General features: G+C 40.9%; 1 pseudogene; it reads right to left on the bottom strand.

The window, feature by feature from the left end:
* Positions 1 to 6110: 6110 nt before the first annotated feature.
* LOC103679722 lies at positions 6111 to 6629 on the bottom strand (annotated as a pseudogene).
* Between the last annotated feature and the right edge of the window lie 4542 nt (positions 6630 to 11171).

The following is an 11171-nucleotide window of genomic DNA, read 5'->3' as shown; positions in this document are numbered from 1 at the left end:
ATCAATGGACTCCTTTATCCGGTGTCAGAAACGGAGAATGGGCTCAACTAACCGTCCTCCTGGGCCCTGCTCCAAGGGGCTGAAAGACCTCTAACGAAATTAATAGGACAATCGGTCATTATAAGTGCTAAGGTTGCACAGCCTGCAAAGTTCAAGCAGATATGTTTCAGTCACAGGCTCCTGTAGAACCCCTAGTGACATCTTATAGAACCCAGGGCTCCCTGGCATTCCAGTACAGAAACCACTCAAAGACAATGCGGTTGGGTGGGAGCGACTTTATTGATGGGGCCAAGGAAGGGCTCTCTGGGAAGGTGCCTTATGAACTGAGACCCGCAGAAAATGAGCTAGCAAGCCGTGCAGCAGTCAGCGTACCCCAGTAGCAATCAATCCTAGAGACTCCAGTTTCTTTCAAAGAAAACTTCTGCTTTTATTCATTCCCTTTCTTGTTTGGTGATACTAGAAGACATTGAAGTGTGGACTGAAATGAATTCAAAACCGTTTCTGATACATACAAGACTGTGTTCTTCCTTGTATAAAGTTGACCTTCTCTCCAAAGACATAGAAAAGCTCCAGCACTTGGGAAAGACGGAAGCAGTTACTGTACTTGGTTTTTTGCAGGTGATTTCTTAGTTGTGGGGGGTGTTGGCGCTGCATCACAGAATTGTATTGGAGTACAGCAACCTAGCAGGGAAGCCAGAGGCTGTGATCAGCCTGGATACGGATATGGGAATGCTCTAGAATTGCTAATAGACCGGAAACTCTTCCTGTAAGCAAGTAGAAGAAAAAAAAATTAGGACAGAGTTCATATTTTGTTGTCTCTGGCAAAAACCATCCAAGAGTTACTGATGAAAGAGTTAGTTTTAGGATGAAACAAGAAAATCCTAAATAGAGCCATATCCGCGGCTCTATACCAGCGTAGTTAGTATATGCACATGAATAGATGGATGGGTGACAGTAACCACGTTGTTTCTAGTCAAGGCAAACAATGGCTAACATCATTCCAAGTTGAATTAAAGCATGGGATATTTATCTGAATTCCTGTCTTAGGAAAAGATTATTCATTTTCCTGTCTTTAACTTTGGGAGTAGGTCACCAGCAAGGCTTAATAAATGTATTTCCTTTTGAGCGGGGCCATTCTTGGTCTCACCTGCATTCTTGTCTGAGAACATCTCAACTCCTGCTTTCTTGGGTAGTTTATTTTTTGTCATCGTTTTAATAGTACTTGCTACGTGCAAAACAATGTAAGCACTCTACACAGGACCCCATTAACATTTTTTGCTTTCATTGATACAGTCTCGCCTGTCCCTTTATTTTCAAACTTTCTGCATAATTTTGTTTTATTCATGTCTCCGAAATGCTGCATAAGGTTAGATTTTGCTTTGTGATTCACTCTGAAAACTGTTTTCTTTAAAAAGGTAAATTTAGGGGCACCTGGGTGGCTCAGTCGTTAAGTGTCTGCCTTTGGCTCAGGGCGTGATCCCAGGGTCCTGGGATGGAGCCCCACATCGGGTTCCCTCCTCCGCTGGGAGCCTGCTTCTTCGTCTCCCACGCCCCCTCCTTGTGCACTCTCTCTCCCTCTCTCTCTCGCTGACAAATAAAGAAAATCTTTTAAAAAAAATAAAAAGGTAAATTTATTCATTTACATTTTTTATGAGATATATTTGAAGTTGGTTCTGTCCTATGTATTTTGTGCTTTCTCTTTTTCTATCTCTTCCAAGATGATGCATATGATCTATTTTCTATGTTTTGTGTGTATGTGTTTCTTTTAATAGGTAGCAAGATGTGGGGTTTTCCCCCCAGACTTTACCCTTATAAGTTTATAGTATGCTCTTAATCTCTTACTTCTTTAGACAGTATTTATTAGTTCCCTACTATTATATATACACACTTGTATTAGTCAAGGTTCTCCAGAGAAGCTGAGCAATTAGGATATAGAGGGAGAGAACCAATAGGAATATATATATTGGTATATTGCTTTCATGCTGATATGATGGCTATACTTTTTTCTTCTACTTGTTCCCTGAGTTCTGCCAGCTTATGTCTTACGTATTCCTGTTCCTCATTCTTTCCTCCCGGAGTTATTGCATCTCTGCTTTGAGCTCTCGCTTCGAAGTATTAATTGCTTTTTAAAGTTGTTGCTTTTAATTCATAATGCAATCCAGCCATTCTATGGAAATATTTTTCTTTTGTGGTTGTTGACTACCACTCTTTTTTTTTTGTTTCTCTTCTTCACCTTTTAAATTTTTTTCTTGAAGGATGTTTTTATAGATCCTGTATGCTTCCTTCCTTCCTTCCTTCCTTCTTTTCTTTTCTTTTCTTTTCTTTTCTTTTCTTTTCTTTTTTGCCTATTCATCTCTGAAACAGACGAATTACTCCTGGACCAGCTATTCGTAGGACATTATGCTGGGGAGGAAACCAAACCGGTTTCCTGCCTGGCTGGGATTTTTCTTATGACCTACAGTTTTGTTTGTAGGTTTGGGTAGGTTTTTTTCATAATGCCAATCTCTTTTCTCCTGTTGTTACAGAGACAGACTGCTTCCTCCATAAGAACTTATCCCATCAGTGCACGTAGTCTGTTCCCACTGCTGCAAACAAAGGGTTTAAGTTTTGTGCTTCATGGCGCCTCCCTCGCTTTGGTAAGTACAGTTTGCTGGCTTTACAACCCGGCAGCTGCATTTTCTCTCTGTATGCTTCCATGCTCATAGCTGATTGATCCTCACTGCTTTTCACAGTCCCTCTACTATTTTGTGATCTGGCATTTCTGCTGTCTCCTAATTTCTCTCTCTCTCGTACACATACACACATTTTTATTTTTTGCTCATTTTCTCTTATGCTTTTGGATTATTTCCTGGAAAATAAGAGCAACATGCCAACTCTACACCACCAACTTCAAACTCTGGAAATTGGTCCATCTTATAACAAAACCTTATAAACACATGATGTATAACTCATATTTGTTCCCAAATTATACACATTAACTTAAGTGCCAATTTCATTAAAATTTTTCCCTTGGAAGGCTTTATTCTTATTCCATCTGTCCTACTCTTGGGCCATACTGTCTATAGCTCTTCTTTGTGAATTCCTTCCCAAATAACAAACTTACAATTGTGGGCTTTTCTTTTTCATTGCTTTACAGTATTTTCATTTTTCAATACAAAACAGTAATGTGTATGGTGCTGGATTTCTTAACTTATCTGCAGAAGTGTCTTAGACTGACCTTTGCTGGCTCATAAGGCGACCCATAGGGTCTGATACACCTGCCGTACAGCACGGGGTTCCTCGGGCTGCTAGCTTCCAGGTACAAAAATGCGCTCTGAGGAAGATGGAGTATTGTGGATGCCACGGGTGTGTACGTGTGCTGTTAGGGTGAGTGCTAAAGAAACGAGTCCCCCTGTGCTTCGTGGGGATGTGTCACAGGTCCTGTGCCTCACTAACATTCAAGAGCTGCCTGCTGGGTATTCTCACCACCTCCTGAAGCCGGGGTGCTGTGGAAGACTCTCTCGTGGAAGGTGGAAAGCACTAGAGAGCTAGGCTGCTGTCAGACTCTCTCAGACGGACTTTACCTGAAAGAGCATCATCCCACGGGGGCCGGCCCCCTCCTCTCCTGAGGAAGCAGCGCTTTCCGTTAGCGGCTTCTCCCTTGGTTGGGAGTTCCATCACGAGTACTTTTTACTGATTAAACTGAGAAGAGTGAATCACTTATTCTTTTTACAGACGATATGAGATTCAAGAGCAGGCACTGTGCCTGTGCTTGCCACCTGTTAACCGCTGGAATGGAATAAAACATCGGAGATGGTGTTAGGGAGAACAGCTTCTTCGGGAAATCAGTGATGACCAAACAACGATGGTAGCAGCAAAGAGCTGCCTCAGTCGGACGCGACAGTAGCTTGACACCCGGGAGAAAGGAAACCACAGCGACCAGAGTGAGGGAAATCCACTGTGGGAAAGCACCCTCACCACCCTATTCCGATCAGTGGGGGGGGGGGGGGGGGGGGGGGGGGTTTCTGAGGCAAATCCTTTGCCTATTTTTCCCTCGAGGGCAGGATTGCTTGGGATACTTTCAGAGAACAGAGACTCTGAGAATGAGGAGAGCGTGTGTTCCAGGAGCTGCGTAGCGGGGTAGCTTTAACGACTGGCTTCTTCTAGAGAGGAGCACGGGAAGAACTTGTTGGATGTCCCAACGACTGATTATTCACATAAGTCACTCCACGGGACCTCTGTTTTGACCCTCGCATCTTTCCCTTTTTGTAGTTAAAACATCCCTCTGGAGAATGATCCCTGAGGCAAAGAGAACTTGGGGGAACTGTCCTCCCCCGCCACTGCCACTGCCACCGCCACTGCCCCACCCCTACCTGCTCCCACACCCAGCCATACAGTCTCAAGGGGATGTCAGTCAAGGTGCCTGGCCCAGGATAGCCCCTTCAGCTGGTCCAGGAGCTATAGCCCTGGGGACGCGTAGGTAATTGACATTGTTCTAGTCCTACAGCATTGAATTCAAGTATGTTCTTGGCTCAAGCCATGTTATTTTGGGAAAGCTAAGAGAAATAGATGAAGTTTTTGCAGGTCTAAAATTACAATATATTGAAGCCTAGAAATCACAGTGTGCAGAACATAACTCTACCATGGGTTGCGTTTGGTTTGGACATGACAGCCTTCAACATATTAAGCACGCTGTCTCTCAAATTTCTAGCCTCTGCCACATAAATGTGGGCCTGAGGGATGCAGTTGAGATTGCAGGTCTGATGTGACCCTTGCCAACTCAATACATTACCTTTTGAGGATCTGGATCCAGAAGTTTCGACTTCTCTTTGTCATTGGAGAATATTGTTGATCTTTCTGCAGAGTATCCTGACTATGCTAACCTCATTCTAGATCCTTTAAAAAGTAAATTTTGATTTATCCAGGCGGCATCTGTGTCTGGGCCTTCATGGAGCCAAGTCTCCTGTTGACATTGGTTGATAAATTATTCATGCACCCCACCCCCACCCCATGAGACAGACATGTAACCTAAGCTTAGCAACTTGGATTCTCTTTCTTGAGAACCTGAAACTTAAGTTAAATTACAGCACATAGAATAGTTGGAATTGCATTGTTTGAATGACAGTACCTTGATGAAATTGTCTCTGGGGCACCTGGCTGGCTCAGTTGGTGAAACATGTGACTCTTGATCTCATGGTTGTGAGTTCAAGTCCCCCCACCCAGGGTAGAGTTTACTTGAATAAAAAAAGAGGGAGAGAAATTGTCTGTCTCCACTTTTTAGATTTGTTTTACCAGCATAGTGGGTTTTTTTTTAAGTTTTTAATTCCAGTTAGTTAACATACAGTGTCATATCAGTTCCAGGTGTACAATATAGTGATTCAACACTCCCATGACTCACCCTGTGCTCATTATGACAAGTACAGTCCTTAATCCCCATCACCTATTTAACCCATCCCTCCACCCACCTCCCCTCTGTAACCATCAGTTCGTTCTCTATAATTAAGAGGATCTTCTCTTTCTTTCTTTCTTTCTTTCTTTCTTTTCCCTGTAATAATTGCCAGTTTTATTCCTCTGGCCAAGAGATCCAGAGATAACGAGGTTTACATTTTTTTAATAGTTCTCCCATCAAGAGTTTAGGTGACCCCATTGCCCTTATAAGCTGGTTGCAAATTATTTAACTCTTACTTATAAAACTTTAATTGTTTTTGTGTGTGTGACATGTGTTCATGAAAAAATACATATAAGCAAAAAGAAAAAAGCTCACACCGCACAGAATAAGCAGTTATGTTTTTGATATACATTTGTATGTATACACACACACACGAACACAAATTTGGGATTTAATCCTACATATGTGAGCTGATATTAAATATACTGCTTTGTAACCTGTTATGTTTTACTTTGCAATATAGATTGAATATATTTTCATGCAAACGTGTGAAACTTTCCAATTGAAAAACACACCTGGAGAATGGGTCAAAATACAAATCCAGTGAGATGCTGGTAACAAGGAAACTACCTAAAACAAAATTCCACCAGATAACTAAAGTAAAATGAGGGTCAAAGATACATCGGAAAACGCTAACACAAAGAAAGCAGGGGCCAGATTTTAATATCAGACAAAATAGAATTCAAAGCCTAAAGCACACAGGGTAAGGACAGCTGCGTGAATGTCTTTGCTTCCGACGCATCATCACAAACTTGTTTCTTATTCTTCTTATCTCTTCCTTAATCCCTTCCAACTCATCTACTTCTCTTACCATTTCTTCAGGGTTCAAATGCCTCACAGGAGTGTCCTCTTTAAACCCCTGGCCAGGTTGGGTCAGCTTTCCTCTAAGATTTCCTTCTGCTTCCTGGCTTTCACCTTCTTCTTCGGAAGATTGAGGATTTCCTTCTGCCTCCTGTGGTACATCTTCTGAAGGGTGGGTCTGCCTCAGTCTTTGGCATGCTCTGTGGTTTTCCTTCATTTTCTTCACAAGACTTTTGCATATTGAGTATATTTCTGTTATTCTTTGAATAAATAAATCCTGCAGGGATCCAGGGGGATATTGCTGCCTCCTTCCCTCACTCGATTTATGTCATGCCCAAAAGACCAAAGAGTCCTGAAAGGATCCGGGGTACTTTTCTCCTCCCCCAGCAACACGGAGCTGCTAAAGGGAAACAGGCCCTGGACTATAAGGACTTCTGCACACATCCAAGACTCTTTTCCTTTCCTTTCCTTTCCTTTTCTTTCTCTTTTCTTTTCTTTTTTCTTTTCTTTTCTTTCTTTTCTTTTCAGTAGGCTCCACACCCAATGTGGGGCTCGAACTCATGACTCTGAGATCGAGAGTCCCATACTCTACCAACTGAGCCAGCCAGGTGCCCAAGACACTGTTTCTTGATTGTCTCTGTTGTTTTATTTCTTAAATTTCACATATGAGTGAAATCATACGTTATTTTGTCTTTCTCTGACAGACTTATTTCACTTAGCATAATACACTCTAGCTTCATCCATGTCATTGCAAATGGCAAGATTTCATTATTTTTATGACTGAATAATATTCCCTTGTGTGTGGGTATATATATACACACATACATACGTACCACATCTTCTTTATCCATTCATCTACTGATGGACACTTGGGCTGCTTCTGTATCTCGGCTATGGTAAGTAATGCTGCTATAAACATAGGGGTACACATATCCTTTGAATTAGTGTTCTTATTCTTTGGGTAAACCCAGTAGTGCAATCATAAGGTAGTTCTATTTTTCACTTTTTTTAAAAGAACATTTATTTATTTATCCTAGAGAGAGAGTGCATGTGTGAGAGCACATGAGTGAGGGGAGGGGCAGAGGGAGATAACCCCCAAGTACACTCTCTGCTGAGCACGGAGCCTGATGTGGGGTTTGATCCCACAACCCTGAGATCATGACCTGAACTAAAACCAAGAGTCAGACCCTCAACCAACTGAGCCACCCTGGCGCCCCTCTATTTTTAACTTTTTGATGAAGTTCCATACTGTTTTCTACAGTGGCTGCACCAGTTTGCATTCCCACCGACAGTGCACGAGGGTTCCTTTTTCTCCACATCCTGCCCGACACCTGTCGTTTCTTGTGCTATTGATTTTGGCCACTCTGACAGGTGGAAGGTGCTGTCTCATTGTAGTGTTGATTTGCATCTCCCTGATGGTGAGTGATAATGACCATCTTCTCGTGTGTCTGTTGGCCATCTAGATGTCTTCTTTGGGGAAATGTCTGTTCATGTCTTCTGCCTATTTTTTAACTGGATGTTTTGGGTTTCGGGTATTAAGTTTTATAAGTTCTTTATATATTTGGATTCTAACTCTTTTTTGGATATGTCATTTGCAAATATCTTGTCCCATTCCATAGGTTGCCTTTTAGTTTTGTTGATTATTTCCTTTGCTGTGCGGAAGCTTTTTATCTTGATGAAGTCCCAACAGTTTATTTTTGCTTTCATTTCCCTTGCCTCAGGAGACATATCTAGAAGTTGTTATGGCCAATGTCAAAGAAGTTACTGCTCGTGTTCTCTTCTAGGATTTTTATGATTTCCAGTCTCACATTTAGATCCTTAATCCATTTTGAGTTTATCTTTGTGAATGGTGTAAGAAAATGGTCCAGTTTCATTCTTTTGCATATGGCTGTCCAGTTTTCCCAGCACCATTTGTTGAAGAGACTGTCCTTTCCCCATTGCATATTCTTTCCTGTTTTGTCAAAGATTAATTGGCCGCATAATTGTGGGTTTACTTGTGGATTTTCTATCCTGTTCTATTGATCTATGTGTCTATGTTTGTGCCAGTGCCATACTGTTTTGATGACTACAGCTTTGTAATATAAGTTGAAACCTGGAATTGTGCCTCCAGCTTTGCTTTTCTTTATCAAGATTGCTTTGGCTATTCAAGGTCTTTTGTGTTTCCATACAAACTTTAGGATGGTTTGTTTTAGTTCTGTGAAAAATACTGTTGGTATTTTGATAGGGATTGCATTAAATGCATAGATTGCTTTGGGCAGTATAGACATTTAACAATATTTGTTCTTCCAATCCATGAGCTGGAATGTCTTTCCATGAATGTCATCCTCAATTTCTTTCAACAGTGTTTTATAGTTTTCAGAATACAGGTCTTTCATCTCTTTGGTTAGGTTTATTCCTAGGTATCTTATTATACTGGGTACAAGTGTACATGAGATTGTTAATTTTTCCTTTTGCTGCTTCAGTATCGATGAATAGAAATGCAGCAGATTTCTGCACATTGATTTTGTATCCTGCAACCTTACTGAATTTGTTTATTAGTTCTAGCAGTTTTTTGGTGGAGTCCTTTGGGTTTTCTTTTTTTTTTAAAGATTTTATTTATTTTAGAGAGAGAGAACGAGCAGAGGGGAAGAGCAGAGGGAGAGAGAGAAGCAGACTCCCCACTGAGAAGGGAGCCCCATGCGGGGTTCGATCCCAGGACCCCCGTATCATGACCCAAGCCGAAGGCAGACACTGAACTGACTGAGCCTCCGGTGCCCCTCTTTGGGGTTTTCTATATATAGCATCATGTCATCTGCAAACAGTGAAAGTTTTACTTCTTCCTTACTGATTTGGATGTCTTTTATTTCTCTTTGTTGTGACTCCTGTGGCTAGGACTTCCAGTACTATGTTGAACAAATGTGGCGAGGATAGACACCCTTGTCTTGTTCCTGATCTTAGGGTAAAAGTTCTCAGTTTTCCCCCATTAAGGATGATGTGAGCTGTGGGTTTTTCATATATGGCCTTTATTATGTTGAGGTATGTTCCCTCTAAACCTACCTTGTTGAGGTTGTTTATTTTTTATTTTTTTATTTATTTGACAGAGAGAGAGACAGCCAGCAAGAGAGGGAACACAAGGGGAGTGGGAGAGGAAGAAGCAGGCTCCCAGTGAAGCAGGGAGCCCGATGCGGGGCTCGATCCCAGGACCCTGGGATCACACCCTGAGCCGAAGGCAGATGCTTAACCACTGAGCCACCCAGGCGCCCCTTTTGAGGGTTTTTATCATGAATGGATGTTGTACTTTTTCTGCATCTATTGACATGATCGTATGGTTCTTATCCTTTCTCTTATTGAAGTGACGTATGACATTGATTTGTGAATATTGAACCACACTTGCATCCCAGGAATAAATTCCGCTTAATTGTGGTGAATGATTTTTGGGTTTTTGTTTTGTTTTGTTTTTTGTTTTTGTTATGTTTTGTTTTGGTGGGCAGCCAAGCAAAGTTTATTGAGGGATAGTAAAGTTGTTGAGCTATAGTACAAAGCTCCCAAAGAGGGAGGAGACCCAAAAGGGTTGCCCACAGGGAATGATTTTTGTAATGTATCATTGAATTCAGTTTGCTAGTATTTTGTTGAGAGTTTTGTATCTATGTTCATCAGGGATATTGGCCTGGCATTCCTTTTTAGTGGTGTCTTTATCTGGTTTTTGTAGCAGGATAATGCTGGCTTCATAGAATGAATTTGGAAGTTTTCCTTTCTTCTCTATTTTTTGGAATAGTTTAGGAAAAATAGGTATTAATTCTCTAAGTGTTTGGGAGAACTTGCCTATAAAGCCATCTGGTCCTGGACTTTCGTTTGTTGGGAGTTTCTTGATTACCGACTCAATTTCTTTGCTGGTTGTTAGTCTGTTCAGATTTTCTATTTCTTCCTGTTTCAGTTTTGGTAGTTTATGCGTTTCTAGGAATTTGTCCATTTCTTTTAAGCTGTCCCATTTGTTGGCATATAGTTTCTCATAATATTTTTTTAAAGATTTTATTTTTAAGTAATCTCTACACCCAACATGGGGCTCGAATGCACAACCCCAAGGTCAAGAGTTGCACACTCCACTGACTGAGCTAGCCAGGCGCCCTCCCATAATATTCTTTTATGATTGTATTTCTGTGGTGTTGGTTATGTCTCCTCTCTCATTTGAAGTTTTGAGTCCTCTTTTTTTCTTGATAAATCTGGCTAGAGGTTTATCAATTTTAGTGATTTTTTTCAAAGCACCAGTTCCTGGTTTCATTGATCTATTTTTTTTTTTTAGTTTGTTTATCATTTATATGTGCTCTAATCTTTATTATTTCCTTCCTTTCGCTGGTTTTAGGTTCTGTTTGTTGTTTTTTTTTTTTTTTCTAGCTCCATTAGGTGTAAGGTTAGGTTGTTTGAGATATTTCTTGCTTCTTGAGGAAGGCCTGTATTGCTATATACTTCTCTCTCAGGACTGACTTTGCTGTATCCCAGAGGTTTTGGACCGTTGTATTTTCATTTTCATTTGTTTCCATATACTTATTTCTTTTTTCTTTTCTTTTTTTTCATGAGACAAAAACTTTTATTCACTTTTGTGTTGCACAAGTGTGAGAACCACATAATCTGGATTGACTTTAGGTAACAATCATTTAAAAGATAGAAATCTCCTTTTACAGAAACTTTTAAAATTGATTATTTGACAACTTACACGATAAATGAAGAAAACTGACGATAGAACAGGCCAGTGATCAGCCAACACAATACACCAGGTTAACAAATGCAGCCAAAGGATCAGTGTGTATCGTCCACCACCTTCCATGTAATGTCCTGGCTGGGTTTTTTTGCGGGGGGAGGGGGGTAGGGAGAAGGCGGGGGTAACACAAAGGCAGGTCAATTCAAACTAGCCCTATTAAGTGTATTATTTGATGCTTCATTCTAAAATTACGTTGTGAATAGAACA

The sequence above is a fragment of the Ursus maritimus genome, unplaced genomic scaffold (assembly GCF_017311325.1).
Source record: "Ursus maritimus isolate PB19 unplaced genomic scaffold, ASM1731132v1 scaffold_28, whole genome shotgun sequence".
NCBI lineage: Eukaryota > Metazoa > Chordata > Mammalia > Carnivora > Ursidae > Ursus > Ursus maritimus.
This window is presented reverse-complemented; position numbering and strand designations above follow the sequence as displayed.